The 16,901-nt window shown below is 41.6% G+C and overlaps 1 long non-coding RNA gene across 1 annotated transcript in view; it reads right to left on the bottom strand.

Annotated features, from left to right (window-relative positions):
* The window catches only part of LOC132028303 (uncharacterized), an 83,563-nt gene extending 70,928 nt beyond the window's left edge, over positions 1 to 12,635 (bottom strand). Inside the window, exon 1 of the long non-coding RNA XR_009407395.1 lies at positions 12,568 to 12,635. This is a non-coding gene — a long non-coding RNA (uncharacterized LOC132028303). The remainder of the gene's footprint in view (positions 1 to 12,567) is intronic.
* Between the last annotated feature and the right edge of the window lie 4,266 nt (positions 12,636 to 16,901).

The following is a 16,901-nucleotide window of genomic DNA, read 5'->3' on the forward strand; positions in this document are numbered from 1 at the left end:
CTCCCTAGGTACCGCCGAGTGACAAAGTTGGTGATATCCCAGGAAGAAGGAACAGAAGATTTGGAAGCAGAGAAGATCACAGAGTCCATAAATTGCTGAAAGAGGACAAAATTCTTAGAACACAGAGAACAGGATGAGGCACATAGACATGGAAGGGTAGGCAAGGCCAGGTCCCAGAGGACCTCAAGGGTACTGTTGACAAGCTTGGTCTCTATTCTAAGAGAATGGGAAGCCAATGAAAAACTTCAAAAGGAGAGGGACATGATCAGATTTGTACCTCAGAAACACCCACTGTGACTACTTTGTGAAGAAAACATGGGATTGAGTCACAGAGGATTCTAGGAAATAGGTAGAAAGCTGTTGCAGAAGTCCGAGTGGGACTCAATGGTGAATCGGACCAAGGTGGCAGTAGTGAGATTGCAGACAAATTTACGGTAAAGATACCTCAGGGCTGTGGGACAGAGCAGAGGAAGGCAATAGACCTGTGTGAGGATCATATCCTACCCTTAGAAGGTGGGTCTTAGCCAATCCATCTGAGGTGGGTCTGACCAGTGGAGGCAATGAAAGGTGAGGAGGGTAACTGGGAGGAAATGTACTGAAAATTACTTTGATCAACTTCAAGATTTTGCCTGAAACTGGTCTTAGGTATTTGCTTCAAAAAATACCTGGGGGACGCCTGGGTGGCTCAGTGGGTTAAGCCGCTGCCTTCGGCTCAGGTCATGATCTCGAGTCCTGGGATCGAGTCCCACATGGGGCTCTCTGCTCAGCAGGGAGCCTGCTTCCTCCTCTCTCTCTCTCTCTGCCTGCCTCTCTGCCTACTTGTGATCTCTCTCTGTCAAATAAATAAATAAAATCTTAAAAAAAAAAATACCTGGGGGCTTTCAAGGATTTAACAAGTCAGTCTGTAGAGAAAAGGCTGTTAGCAAATTATGGGCAACAGCTGAAGACAGGCTATACGGGATTGGAGAAAAGAGAAAAAAAAAACTAGAAATATATTCCATATTCAGATTCCAGAACAAACGCATTTAAGTTTAGATCAACTTTGGTAAAACACAAACTGTAGAGGATACATTTGAATGTAGCTGATACAAGAAAAGTAGTTTGGAATATTCATCAGAAGACCTAGATTCAAAGGAATAACCTGTAAAAAGCTCTGTTTTGAATGTCAAATAGTTGAATATCAGTAATTTCACATGCTTATCTGAACTCAGTATATGCTTTAAGAACAAATAAAATGTTAAGTTTACATATATATGTATCTTTTCCTTGTGTCAGCGAAAGATAATAATGTTGAAAGGATATCTTATCTTAAACCTACTTTTTTTTTTTTTTTTCCAAATGATCTGATTCCTCCCCATCCAAACTACTGGGTAAAGGCTTCCTCCATGGAATCCAGGGCCCTGCTAGGAGAAAGCCACACTCCCACGTGCAGATTCCTAGCTTAAGGGAACAGTGTGGGAAACTAAGAGGATCATCACAACCCTGACTTGTCCAGAGAAGAGACTATATTCTCAGCCACACTTGATAAGATTTCACCAGTAACTAACAAGGAGGAATAGGAAACTCTTGCCAGAGCCCTCTGTATATCATTTATAGCCTATTATATAAACATACGGTACATGTTTACTATAAAGTTTACTATATAGTAAACTGCACATAGTTCTTATTTCATGCTGTTTAGTCATTCTCATCTAATCCTCTTGTATCTTCATAAAGTCCTGAAAGAATCTCTGCAGCTGTTGTTCGTGAGGTGGCATGAGCCCAGGGAGCCTACCGGAATCTGTGGTTCTATTCTGCTCTGAGTACCTTCCCAGGAAGGCAGTCTCCTTACACAACACTGCTCAGTGGGGCCTATGTTGCTCAGAATTACATGTACACAGGAAAGACAGCCCATTGCAAAGAAGTGTCATTTAAAGGCATGTCTGGCTTTTAGTAATGAATACTTATATAACTTACACTGGGTTGCATAAAAATTAAATAAATAAAAATTACAACATGGATAAACCTTAGAAGCATTATGCTAAAACAAAGAAGGCAGTCACAGATCCTGATGCAAGATGGCGATGGAGGAAGATTCCAGATTCACCTCCTTCCACAGATACACTGCATCTACAGCTACATATGGGACAGTTTCCTCTGAAAAAATAAATTAATACACCCAAAACTAGCTGAGTGACTCATACACCAGGCAAACAAACAAAAACCTCTATCAAAGCAGGTAGGTGAGGCTGAGACACAATTTCACTATAAACCCAGTCCCTTGCATGGTGACCTACAATGAGGAGGGAACTCAAAACCTGGAGCATCTCCCCAAGGAGTGAAGGCTTTGAAGTCCACATTGGACATCCCAACCAATATCCTGCCCCTAAGAGATGATCCCCAAAACATCTAGCTTTGAAAGCCAATGGGGCCCACATCTAGGAGACCCACAAAGCTACAGTGAATGAGAAAAGGCCCTTGAAGGGCGTGCACACTAAGATCCAACCATGCCAGGGCCCAGGGCAGAGGCAGCTAGTTGAAAAGCACCAGACTTTCTGCAGAAGAGGTTTATTTGCTTATCTTCAAGCATCATCCTGAGGAGTAAGCATCTAAGTTAACTTACATGTAGGGGTGACTGAAATATTCTCAGGACAGAGGCCAGTGGACATCACTTCTGTACCCTCACTCTGCCTTGTATTAGCTCAGTGGTGTCTCCCAAAAAAGAGCCTGTAGCTCTGTGGGGGCACCCTGAATTTTCTGGCTGCTGCCTAATGGGCAGCTCTAGATCACAGACTCTGGGAGCCTGTAGGGCTTTACTTGTGGATCCCATAGGATTATAACCGATAACCAGTTACTATCCCCAGGATACAACAAGAGGCAACAGTCCAAGGGGCCCTGTCTTTCTGTGAAAGAGGCGTATTAGTTTATCTTCATAGCTGTGGCTTGAGGGATAGGCTTCCAATTAAATCATATCTAAGGGTTGACTATAATCCTTTCCAGAAACATTGGAGGGTGGGTACTATCTTTGTGCTCACCCTATGGCATGCTCCAGAGCACCAGTATCTTCCAAAGAGGAACACTTACAGTGTCTAGTGCCCCAGATTTTGTGGCTGATGCCTTGGGGTGCCTCCTTGATTACCTGGCTGTGGTGGCCAGCAGAGCTTGCCTTCCTGGGTTCCACAGAGATTGCAGCAACTGGAGAGATCAGTTTTGGTCAGCTACTACCCCCAGGGCACTGTACAAATATACTAAAACATATCCCCAGTCTTCCTCTGAAAGAGACCTAGTTGTTTATCCTATAGTTTTGGCCTGAGGAGCTGGCATCCAGTCTGGCATACATCTAGCAGCCTACTAAGGGGTTCTCAGGGGTAGAGGCCAGTGATCACCATCTTCGTGCTCTCCCTCAGCCTTACCTCAGCTCACAGTATCTCCCAGATAAGTTCCTGTGCCAACTGAAGTCTGGCTTCCTGACTTCTGTGGCTGACGCCATTGTTCTGTGAAAGCCCTCTATGAGCTTATCTGAACTGCTTGTACACTCCTTTGGCGCCCTGATTTTTTGCAGTAGCCACCCAGGGGACACCTCTAGATGGCCTAGCTATGGTGGTCAGTGGGACTTACGCTTGCAGTCCCACAGAATTGTGCATATTTTCATACTTTAAAAGTTGCTGCCTGAGGATCTGGCTTCAGTCAGTCTGAATCTAGGTGTGGACTGAGATCCTCCTTTTTGGGACACTGACAGGTCATGGCACCCTCTCAACTACTGGCAGTCACTAAAAATAAATTATGCTAGTTTGACAGTCACCGAGGTTTGAGGGACAACCAAGAGTTAGAGCAAGTTTGAACAATAAGATTCATCTCCTACGTAAGGCCGCTCTTAAGACTGGGAGAGGTGGCTGTTTTATGTAATGCATAGAAATGAACAGAGTCAAGAAAAATGAAGAAACAGAGGACTATGTTACAAACAAAAGAACAAAACAAAACCTCAGAAAAAGTCCCTGACGAAATGGAGATCTGTGACTTACCTCATAAAGAGTTAGAAATAATGGTCATAATGATGCTCACTGTACTGGGGAGAATGATGGATGAACCCAGTGAGAATTTCAACAAATGGGAAATATAGGTAATTACAAAATAGAAGTTACAGAGCTGAAAATACTAAAGTTTACTGAACTGAAAAATACAACTGGAGAGGTTTAAAAGCAGACTAGATGAAATGGAAGAGAGAATCAGTAAACTCAAAGATAGGCACTGGCATTCACACAATCAGGGCTGCATAAAGTAAAAAAAAAAAAAAAAGAAAAGAAAAAAAAATGAAAATAGCTCATGGGGCTTCTAGGAAAACATCAAGCAGACCAAATTCCACATGAAAGGGCTGTTACAAGGGCAAGAGAGGGAGAAAAAAGGTAGGAAATTTATTTGAAGAATAATTACTGAAAACTTCCCTATCCTAGGGAGGGAAATAGCCTTCCGGATCCAGAAAGCCCAAAGAGTTACATATAGACCCACATTGAAGAGACCCACAACAAGTCACATAATAATAATGTCAAGTTAAAGATAAGAAGAGAATCTTAAAGGTAGCAGGAGAAAAACAACTTATTATGTATAAGGAAATCCCCCATAAGACAATCCAGATTTTCAGCAGAAACTCTGCAGGCCAGAGGAATGGCATGATATATTCAAACTGCTGAAAGAAACATTCTGCCAGCCAAAAATACTCTGCCTGGCCAAAGCTGTCATTTAGAATTGAAAGAGAGATAAAGCATTTTTCAGACAAACAAAAGCTAAGGGAATTTATCACACTAATTCAGCCCTACAAGAAATCTTAAGAGTACTTCTTTAAGAGGTGCCTGGGTGGCTCAGTGGGTTGAGCCTCTGCCTTCGACTCTGGTCGTGATCTCAGGGTCTGGGATCGAGCCCCGTAATGAGCCCCATATCGAGCTCTCTGTTCAGCGGGGAGCCTGCTTCCTCCTCTCTCTCTGCCTGTGTCTCTGCCTACTTGTGATCTCTGTCAAATAAATAAATAAAATCTTAAAAAAAAAAAGAGTACTTCTTTAAGCTGAAATAAAAGTGCTAATTACTAACAGAAAAATATAGGACAGTATAAATATCACTGATAAACACATAGTAAAACTTCAAGAACAATCTAATGTTATAAAGGTAGTTAATCATTTACAAAGCTAGTATGGGGGTTTAAAGACAAAAGAAGTAAAAACTAGCTTAAACTACAATAATTAGATAAGAGATATGCAGGATTTAAAAATGTAAAATGTGACACAAAAAATATAAAACATGGGAAGGGGAGAATAAAAATGAAAAATGTAGTGACTAGAGAGGAGAAGGGAGTTGGGGTAAATTGGAAGGGGAGGTGAATCATGAGAGACTATGGACTCTGAAAAACAATCTGAGGGGTTTGAAGTGGCGGGGGGGTGGTGGGAGGTTGGGGTACCAGGTGGTGGGTATTATAGAGGGCACGGATTGCATGGAGCACTGGGTGTGGTGAAAAAAATAATGAATACTGTTTTTCTGAAAATAAATAAATCAATTAAATAAATAAATAAATAAAAATGTAGTGACTTCTAATGCATTCAAACCTAAGTTATCAACTTAAAGTAACCTGTAATAAATATGAATTGTTATATACAAGACTCATGGTAACTTCTAGGCTTTTTAATTACACAGAAGATGAAGAGAAAGGAATCTAAGTACAGCACTACAGAAAACCACATCTCAAAGGAAGAGAGTAAGAGAAGGAAGGAACAAGGAACTATAAAACAGCTAGAAAATATTTTTTTTAATGGCAGCATGTACATACCTATCAATGATTACTTTAAATGTAAATGGTCTAAGTTCTCCAATCAAAGGCATAGATTGGGTGAATGGATTTAAGAAAAACACAAACCAAGACCCATCTATATGTTATCTATAGAGACTCATTTGATATGTAAGGACACATAGAGGCTGAAAGTGAAGGCATGAAAAAAGATATTCCATACAAATGGAAACCAAAAGAAAGCAGTGGTAGCTACACTTATATCAGACAAAATAGACATTAAGACAAAGACTGTAATAAGGGCAAAGAAGGGCATTACATAAAGTAGTCAATCCAAGAAGAAGATATAACATTTGGAAATATTTATGCACCCGTCATAGTAACAACTAAATATATAAAGCAAATATTAACAGACATAAAGGAAAAAATAACAATACAATAATAGGAGTTTAAGCCCACTTTCATCAATGGATAGATTCTTCTGATAGAAAATCAGTAAGAAAACCTTGGCCTTAAATGACACATTAAATCAGATGGAGTTAAGAACATAAGAACATTCCATCCAAAAGCAGCAAAATAAACTTTCTTCCCAAGTACATATGAAACATTCTCCAGGATATGTTAGGTTATAAAACAAGTCTTAATTACTTTAAGAAGACTGAAATATCACAAGTTTCTTCTGACAACAGTTGTATGAAATTAGAAATCAATTACAAGAAGAAAACTAGAAAATTCACAAATATGTGGAGAACAAACAATATACTACTGAAAAACCAATGCATCAAAGAAAAATATAAAAAAAGGAAATAACACTTGAAACAAAAGGGAATGGAAACACAATATCCCAAAAGGTAGGGGATGGAGCAAAAGTAGTTCCCGTTTACAATTACATCAAAAGAATAAAATAGCTAGGAATAAATTTAACTAAGGAGGTGAAAGACCTGTACACTGAACACTATAAGATGCTGACAAAAGAAATCAAAGACACAAGATAGACATTCTGTGCTCGTGAATTAGAAGAATGTTGTTAAAATGTCTATAATATCCAAAGCAATCTACGGATTCAATGTAATCCCTATCAATATTCCAATGGCATTTTTTACAGAAATAGAACAATCTTAAAATTTTCACAGAATCACGAAAGACCCCAAACAACCAAAGCACTCTTGAGAAAGAACAAAGCTAGGGTACCACACAGCCTGATTTTAAACCATATTACAAAGCTATAACAATCAAAAGACTATGGTACTGATATAACAGACACATAGATCAATGGAACAGAATAGAGACTAGAAACATACCCACACATATATGATTAATTAATTTATAACAAAGGAGCCAAGAATAAACAATGGGGACAGGACAGTCTCTCCAACAAACAGTGTTGGGAAAAATGGACAGCCACATGCAAAAGAATGAAACCGAACCACTATCTTATACCATAAACAAAAATTAATCAAAATGGATTAAAGATTTGAATGTAAAACCTGAAACCATAAAACTTCCATAAGAAAATATAAGCAGTAAGCCCCTTGACATCAGTCTTGGTGAACATTTTTTGGACTTGACACCAAAAGAAAATGCAACAAAAACAAAAATATGTGGTGCAACATCAGACTAAAATGCTTCTGGACAAGAAAGGAAACGATAAAATGAAAAGGGTACCTAACAAATGGGAAAAAATATTTGCGAATCACTTATCTGAGAAGGGGCTAATAACAAAAATATAAAGAACTCCTACAACACAAGAGCCAAACTTCCAATCTTATTTAAAAATTGGCAGAAGATCTGAATAGACATTTTTCCAAAGAAGGCATACAGATGGCCAACAGGTATGTGAAAAGATACATCACTAATGGTGAGGGAAATGCAAATCAAAACCACAATGAGACATCACCTCATATGTGTTATAATGGTTATTATAAAAGAGACAAGAAATAACAAGTGTTGGCAAGAGAAGCCTTGTGTACTGTTGGTAGAAAATTGTACTATGTGAAGTAGTATGGAAATTCCTCCAAAAATTAAAAAACAGAACTATCATATGATCCAGCAATTCCATTTCTGGGTATTTATCCAAAGAAAATGAAAATACGAACAAGAAAAAATATAAGCACCCCCATGTTTATTGTAGTATTTATAATATACAAGATATGAAAACAACCTAAGTATTCATTCATGGATGAACGGATAAAGATGTGTAGGTATATTGTGGAATATTACTCACCCATAAAAATGAAGGAAATCTTGCTATTTACAACAAGGATGAACCCTGAGGGCATTATGCTAAGTATAATAAGTCAGAGAGAGATAGATCCTGTATGTTTTCACTTACATGTGGAATCTTAAAAAAACCCAAAACAGTAACAAAAACGAAAACCAAGGTCATTGGTGACTGGCAGAGGCAGGGATGGGGAGTGAGAGAAACTGGTGATTAGAGCCAACAGGTAGAAACTTCCAGCTATAAAATAAATAAGCTAGGGATATAATGTACAGCTTTGTGACTATAGTTAATAATACCATACTGCTTATTTGAAAGTAGTAAAGAGAATAAATCATAGAAGTTCTTATAATGAGAAAACAAATTTAGTAACTATATATAGTGATGGATATTAACTAGACATCGTAGTGATCACTTCACAAAATATACAAATATCAAATCATTATACTGTATACCTGAAACTAGTATGTCAGTTATACCTCAATTAAAAAAATAAGGCAGTCACAGAAGACCACATATTATGCTTTTATTCATATCCAAGTCCAGAATAAAGAAATCTACAGAGGTGGAAAGTAGATTCGTGGTTGCTTAGGGCTAGGAGGGTTTGGTGGGGGGGAGCATCTTTGGAGAGGTATCAAGGAGAGAGAGGGATGATAGCTAAAAGGTATCATTTTCTTCTCAAGGCGATAAACATGTTCTAGCACTGAATGTAGTGATGGTTGTACAAATCTATGAATGTACAAAAAAACACTGAATTATACACTTTCAATGGATAAATTGTATGGTATGAGAATTCTATCTCCATAAAGCTATTGAAAAAAAGAGCCAATGGTAAAGACATAATTTGCCAATTTTGCTCATATTATTTCACAAGATATTAATCCCCACTCACAGGTAAGTAAATGAATATCTAAGAATTGCTAATAAGTGACTTTCAGGGTCTTGCGATGCCAGCTCTTTTTCTGACCAGTAGCGTGCTACTGCTGGTGCCTAGGGTGGGAGGATAGTGAACTCAAGACCCTTAGTGTTCTGTGTTCAAACTGCCAGTAGACGATCTGCTAACCATAGGTCTTTGGATGGGCAACTTAATCTTACATTTAGGTCCTTATTTTTCTCTCCTGAGATTGAATAACATCAACCACCTTAGAGCACTACTGGAAGGAGTTCGTGAGACACAGTATGTAAGGCACCTGGGACCATGCCTGGTACGTGGCAGGTGCAGTGATCATTATGTTTTATGAACCTGTGCGTATTAGCATTGATGGGGTTGCAGGAGAAAAACCCAGTTTAACTTTTTTGAAGCAAAGAAGGAAATGTATTAATTCATATCACATGAAGTCCTCAGAGCAGTTATGTCCTAGGACTCAGGTGACCTCTCAGGACACTGTGTCCCTTTTCTCTTGGCTTCATGCTCAGGCTGACTCCCCATGTGGAGGCAAAGATGCCAAAGAAACTCCAGGTTCACATTTCACCAGGTTAGCAGCCCTGGTAGAAGAACAGATCTCTTTCCAGATGGTGCCAGCCCAAGTCCTGGGAAAGACTCTCACTGGCCGGGGTTGGTCCCTTTCTGAATCTCTACGGCACAGGAAATGGAATTTCAAAGGCTGATCAGGCCCAAATCATGTCCCCTGTCTGTGGGTGGAGGATGGCTCAATCTTCCCCAAAATAAGACCTCTGCCATGTCTATAGACATTTATTCTCTCCCACAGCAAGACACCCTTTTAGGCTGAGTGGTGAGGCCAAGAAAGTTTCTATTTCAAATCCGCATTTGTACCTTAAACGATCACCTACTCTGTAAAGGGCATTTGTGAGTTTATCTACAGGGCCCTCTTTCTACATTCTGTGCCTGTGTGTGTCCACAAATGCACGCACGTGAACCCTCGGACATGTGGGGAGACTGCCAGATGCCAAGGCTAAAATGAGAATCTTGTATAATCAACTGTTTATACATTTCATAACAACAGTAATCCCTTCCTGATGGCTTTAACTAGTTGTTAGTTAAAGCCATCAGGAAGGGATAACTAGTTGTTGAAGTCTAGAAAAGACAACCTTTGTAAGAAATGTGGAGAAAATTATATGTTGTGGGTAATTTTACTTATTGAATATTTTCTTGGTTGTGAGTTTAGAAAAGCTAACAAGAAAACACAAACGAATGTTTTGGGAAGCCCCGCAGTGCTAGGCAGTGACTGATGGGAAGACACCAGTAGCGGGTTTGCGACTGTAAATGACCAAACCCTGCAGAGTGAAGCTGTGCTCTGAGGGTCCGTTCCTGGGGGGCCACAGGCATACTCATCCTTCGGGCCATTTTGGGAGATGTTTGGATTTAATTTGTGGGGGTCTTTCCCTCTTCCAAAGGCGAGTTTAGAACACAGAAGAAATTTAAGGCTCCAGGATGCTCTGCAGAGCTGTGGCCTCCCCTGGGGCCTGTTTCTCATCTTTAAATATTTTCATGGGTGATTCTCATTAAGTTCAAGACCTGTTACACATGTGCCTCCCTTGCCTCAGGAGAGGCCTGGCCCCAGTTGCTTATAACCATTCTTTGTAGGTTTCCCATGGTCAAAAAACTAATAGAAACTAATAGAAAACTGTGGCAAAGTGCTTCTTTTTTTCTCTCTCCCTTTTTTTTTTTTTTGAAGATTTTATTTTTAAGTAAAAAAAAAAAACCCCAAACCCTCAAAACAATGTGGGGCTTGAACTCGCCACCCCAAGACCAAGAGTCACATGTTTCAGCAACTGAGCCAGCCAGGTGCCCCCAGGCTTTGAATTTCAATCAGGCTTTACATCCTTATCTTCCTCTATTTTTTCTTTTATCACCAGAGTACACTGAATAATTTATTATGTGTACTGGTTACATCTGTCTTCTCTAGTTAGGCTCTTAAGCTACCTTAAGGGGACAGGCACCTCTGTCTGTTTTGTTGAAGAATATATCTCAAGCACCTGGAACAGGGTCAGGCACGCAGTAAATGCCGAATTAGCACATCTTGAATCAGGTGGTTGTCAGGGACTAGGGGTTAGCACGAGCAACTAACCATGTTCTCTTCTTTCCAACCTCTTCCTATTCCTTCATTTGCCCTGAGAGGATTTTATCTTCCTTTTGTATGAACCAGAAACCTGTACTTGGGTCGGCATGTGTTCTTCCCCACTCTAAGTTTAATGTGTAAGCTCTAGGTGATCAGTTCTCCATGTCTGCTCTTGATAGAAAAGAGTTTTGGAATGCCAACAGAAATTCTTTCCCACCAAAGCCTGCTTCGGCAAAGTAAAAAAATCAAAATGCTTTGGGTTTTAGACTTGTCTCTCTTGTAGATTTAAGAACTAGATTTTGAAACTCAGAACTAGAACAATGACCACTTTGTCTTGAACTACCTCTGCCCTCCTCATGGACAGATAAAAAGCTGCAAATGCTGCCCAGGAGACAGTGCACTCTCCGTGTTGTGGCGTAGCTCCTACTGTAGCCACTGCCACAAATGACCAGCACATCCTCTGAGGCACCGGTCTTTATTTTGCCTTGAAATGCCTACATGGGATAATGGACTTGGGGACTCTTTCCTCTCTTTAAAAGACTTCATGGGGGGGCGCCTGGGTGGCTCAGTGGGTTAAGCCGCTGCCTTCGGCTCAGGTCATGATCTCAGGGTCCTGGGATCGAGTCCCACATCGGGCTCTCTGCTCAGCAGGGGGCCTGCTTCCCTTCCTCTCTATCTGCCTGCCTGTCTACTTGTGTTCTCTGTCTGTCAAATAAATAAAAATCTTTAAAAAAAAATTAAAGTATTAAAAAAAAAAAAAGACTTCATGGGTCTTTGCTTGGTTCAGGACATGCTGATCTCATTCTCCAGGTCTAGGAGAGCCGTCTCTAGCTGGAGGCTTACAACGGACCCCCAGCATGGGAACTGGGCTGCTGCCCTCGTGTTCAGATCCTACCATCCAAAGCTCCTTTACTACCTGATCTTACATTAACAATTATTCATCAACTAAGCTTTTCCTAGGAAGGACGGTTTATTTTTATCCTATTTTGACTACTGAATGATCCTGACAAGTTTGTATGGAGGCAGGCATATAGAGTTAGAACTGCAAATAGAGCGTCTGAAACCACCACATTCCTTTTACTGTATTGATAACATTTTAAACACAGGGAGACTGATTTAAAGGAAATTTATTGGAAAGAGAATAAATATTCTTCCCAAATAAAGCATCCTCACACAAGTCAAGTCACTGGCTGATAGTCAGGGCAGAGAGTACCACAGTGGACCCGGGGTGGGAGCTGGGGCTTCCCCCTCAGCCCTCCAGGTGCCTTCCCACCCCACAGTGGAGACCTGGGAGGACAGGTATGTCGGAACCCAGACCATGGCAGCCACCAGGAAGAGGACAGAGTCCCCAAGAGATTGTGACTTTGGGTGCCTAGAAGAAATTCCTTAGCTCTCAGGGCTCAAATCCACCTCAAAAGATTCCCAAGCTCTCCAAAGTGGAGCTTAAATTTGGCAACGTTCACCTCACAGAGTTCAGGGAAAGGGACAGTTTGCTAGAGGACTCGACTGTCTGGTTTCTATGGGAAAACAGACAATCAGACATGGGACTATTCACCATTTAAAGAATTTAATTGACTCACCTTGCTTGGAGTCCTTGCATGCTTGGCAATCTTCTGATCGTGGTTGGCTCCCTCGTGTTTAGTTTTTTGGCCTTAAGGAAAAAACACTTGACTGAAACTGGCTTAAACAATAAAGGGTAATATTTCTCAACAGAGGAACAGTCTGAGAGATGGCAGGTCCAGGGCTGGTTAACTTAGTGGCTCAACAACATCATCAAAAACTCGATTCTTTCCATAATTCTGCCCTGCAGTCCTCAGGGTGTTGGCTTTGGTCCTTTAACTCATCTCCCCATGGTTAAAAGATGGTGGCAACAGCCAACACAACACGTGGAGGCCATAGCAGACTCTTTTCTTTAGAAAATGGGAAGCTTTCCCAAGCCCCACCCCTATGCCACTCAAAAATCTTTCCTTATATCTTATTGGCTATAATTGTTACCATGACTTTTTCTAAGCCAATTGTTAGCAAGGGGAAGAGAATCACCGCGATCACCTTAAATTAATCAAGACTGAGGGTGGACACTACTTTCTTAAAGCACGAGGTCACACGTGATATTATTAGATATATTAGAACTCTGTTTACAAGAAAAACCTGAGGAAATGGCCCTTGTGTATCTAGTGCAATCTGAAGGATCTGCCATGGCTGGAGTGTTTCCTGCCAGGAAAGATGCCTTGATAAAGTGCTCTGAACTCAACTGCCTGGTCCCTGTGGGGGCGACTTGTCTTGTTATTTTAAAAGTTATTATCTTGCTTACTTAAAATTTTTTATTCTTCTTCAGAAACAAACAAAAATGCTCCTAGAAGGAAGAAGTGACCTATTAAACTTCAAAAAGTGTTGACGCTTATCAGATATGCTTCTGTAGCACAGAGGACAGATGCTTGACAATTTCAAGGGCTCCGTGGGTGGACAAGAAAAAAATGTTAAGAGCACCAAAAAACCTTAGTAAAAGATTTGGCAAATGCCCGTTGAAGGCTCTGGGTATGACAGGCATGGCACCAAGCAGGACACCAAGGAAGCAGTTTCTGCTCCTAGGAACGACAGGCCACCTCACCGCTTTGCCTGGAGACACTTTGACACTTTGTGAGAGCTAGACCCAACTAGTCAGGGACTCCACATCCATCCAGATGTCTCGGGCTTCTGGCTGCACCGTCAGTGAGCATGACCAGTCTGCCACCAGTGGAACAATAGAGACAGAAGGCAGTCTCTTATTTGTCCCCCTTAATTGACCAAAGCCCACTGGAAGGTGATGCATGTACCTTGTTTCAGTCCCTGGGTCAGTGGTTCTTGTCAGCAGACAAGGCCAGCAGTGACTGCCCTGTTTTTGCCTTTTAAGAGTTCATTTATTTGTCAGAGAGAGCGCGCGCACAAGCACGGGGAGCAGGAGAGGGAGAAGCAGACTCCGGACGGAGCAGGGAGCCGGACACAGGGCTCTATCCCACAAAGCCGGTATCACGACCTGAGCAGAAGGCAGATGCTTACCCAAACTAAGCTACTCAGGCGCCTCTGCCTGCCCTGTTTTGTAACTACAAGGTGGTTACATGTCTGCTCTCCAGCAAAGCACTGGTAGCAATCTTTGGAATAATCTTTATATAGGAAAGCCTTATAAGAGGGCAAAGAACAAGTTGGTGAAGGGTTGAAGGGGCGTAGGCAGAGTTCCAGGAAGAAGTGAGAGATACTGTATTTGAGAAAGCCCAGGATCAGGAGTGGGGCACGCAATGAAAAGCGCTTGCACCAATTTCCCTTGTAAGGCAATGGAAACACATAAAGAATGGATTCCAAGACCTCAAACCCTATAAGAAGCAATGTGCTGACACCATGAGCCCCTATTTAATAAACATTTTGGGACTTGTGGGTATATTAGATTTAGCAGACACAGTAGAATTTTGTTATTACTATGATTAAAAATAATTTGCCTAATTCAGGAATACTAGGGGGGGGAAAGAAAGCAAATTTCCCCACCAAAACACTTATCTATTACTAAAGCCTGTTGGGTGAATTATTTTAGTAATTTACTGATGCCCATATAGATGCACATACTCATCCATGCAGTGGTAATTAATAGCACTGCCCAGAGAAATTTACCTCTACAGATGCAAACAAGTGGAATTTAATGAGGCTTCCAGATGGTCACAAACCACCATTTCTCTTCATATATATATATATTTTTTAGATTTTATTTTTAAGTAATCTCTGCATCCAATGTGGGGATCTCACGACCCCAAGATCAAGAGTCATGTGTTCTAATTGCTGAGCCAGCCAGGTGCCCCTCTCTTCATACACTTTCTTGATATAGAAAATGAATGGAACAAAGATTCTATCACATGAACCAATAATTACACCCATTCTTGTGGGGACTACTGTCCTTTCTAACGGACTACTGTACTTATGCGATTGGCTTGAATTTATTATCTACCAAATGAATGTGTCTTAACTGGGATTCTATGAAATGAGACTTCCAACTAAGAGAAGGTTCAAAGACTAAAGATCACCCCTTCAACTCCAAGAAAATTTCACAGTTAAATTTAAAAACCGTAGAGGGTGAGAAATTGGAATGAAACACCTAACAGCAACCCATTTAAGGTAAGAGAGACAAGACAGTAAATTCCGTGATATAGTCCAACTTTCCGGGGTGTGGCGTCTGAAACAAATGCCAGTTTTAAGGAGTAGTAAGGCTCCTCGCAACCCATGCGTGATCTCATGGCGACAAAGATGGTAGCACAGGGCCTCTGCATTCCCCAAGCTTCTCAAAGGGCAAGATCTGTCAGGACTCCTAAGCTCTGGGTGGTTGCTGTGCGGGGGATGTGAGCACGCTACACCCCTGTGGTTTACGAACAGGCTGCTGGTGGTGATGGAGAGATGGGAGCAATGACACCAGGATGCGAGGACGGAAGACGTGTGACGGGAAAGTGGTGGCAGTTCCGTGAGTGCAGGAACTCGGTTGGCCTGATTCACTGCTGTGTTTGTAGCACCGAAAGCTGTGCCTAGAATGCAGTAGGTGCCAAATAAGTATCTGTGGAGGACTGAAAGCATGAACAGTGCAAGCTAACTGCGTCACCCGTGCCTGCTTCCTCTTTGCCCTCCCTTGCAGCGTGCTTTCCTCCCGCGTTCCTTTCACCCCGGGAGGTGTGGTCACCTCACCTTTCCCATGTCTCCCCTTCCTATTTACTTTTGTCTAGCCAATTTATGGGGTTGCTCGGCAAATGTTTTGACTCCAATTGGGAAAACAAGCTCTTGGTGCCATCATTGTCACCTGGCCCAGACTCTCAAAACAAGCCTGGTGTTGAAGAAAATGTCAACGGAAAGGTTTTGGTCTGCCTCTTTGGCAGATTACACAGGGCTTACAAAACACTTAACACGTCTGGATATCAAATTTGAGCTTCTTTAATTGCCTTTCCAGAGAGACCTCGCCCGCCCCTGCTCATAGCCATCCCCACCTGCGATGACTCTAGAACTGTGTCAGACAGCAGCTCCCTGGCACCTCAAACAAAACAGAAGTGGAAAATGAAGATGATGCTAAACCTGGAGTCACTGTGTCCGGAACTTGAGGAGAAAACCAGACTCAAGTCCTTTATCTCTCATGTGGAAGGCTGTGATGCATTAGGGGTGTGCACTGGTGCAACTCGCCTACACTGTGTGCTTTGCCTATAGAAAAAAATGGTTTTTTTTCTTCTTCTAACAGGCATTAGTTGCCAATACTTAAAAATCAGGAGATTTAATGTTAAAATCTACATTCCCACCTTCTCTTGAGAAATTAGAAGTTCTAGCAATGTGGTGCCTGCATTTTCACAGAGTGGCTGCAGCTGGGGCCGAATCACTATGGGGGCAGAAGGGCAACTGAAGCCCTTTTCATTTCCCTCCTGTTGGGACTGTGTGCTCTTTCCCTCTGTCCTCACTGCTCCCTACTGTCTCCTACCTTGTTTTGAGTCTTGAAGGCCCATGTGGTCTGCTGAGGCATGCCTCCCTGCCTCTTCCACCTTTCTGCCTGGCACCTGAAGGGAAATGGGGATCTCTTCTAGCGCTCTGATCCTTTGGCTGGCTCAACAAGTTGTGGCTGAGAACTTGCAAGATCGTACCCTCTCTCACACACTTCTGTAGAAAGGCCCCGTTGGCTTCTAAATCCCCACCTGTTAGAATCAGCCGGGGAGTAGTTTTAAACTTATATCAATGCCTGATCTGCATACCCAGAAATCCTGGTTTAATTGGTCTGGGGTGGGCCTAGGGATTGTGTTTTGTTTCGTTTCTTTAATGTTCCAGATTATTCTAGTATACCTCCAGTTGAAAACTACAGTATTAGATAGCATTAACCCTCAATATCAAAGCTCAATTTCTAGGCTGAAGCTTAGCTGTAATGACATGA

This window comes from Mustela nigripes, chromosome 12 (genome assembly GCF_022355385.1).
Source record: "Mustela nigripes isolate SB6536 chromosome 12, MUSNIG.SB6536, whole genome shotgun sequence".
NCBI classification, from domain to species: Eukaryota; Metazoa; Chordata; class Mammalia; order Carnivora; family Mustelidae; genus Mustela; species Mustela nigripes.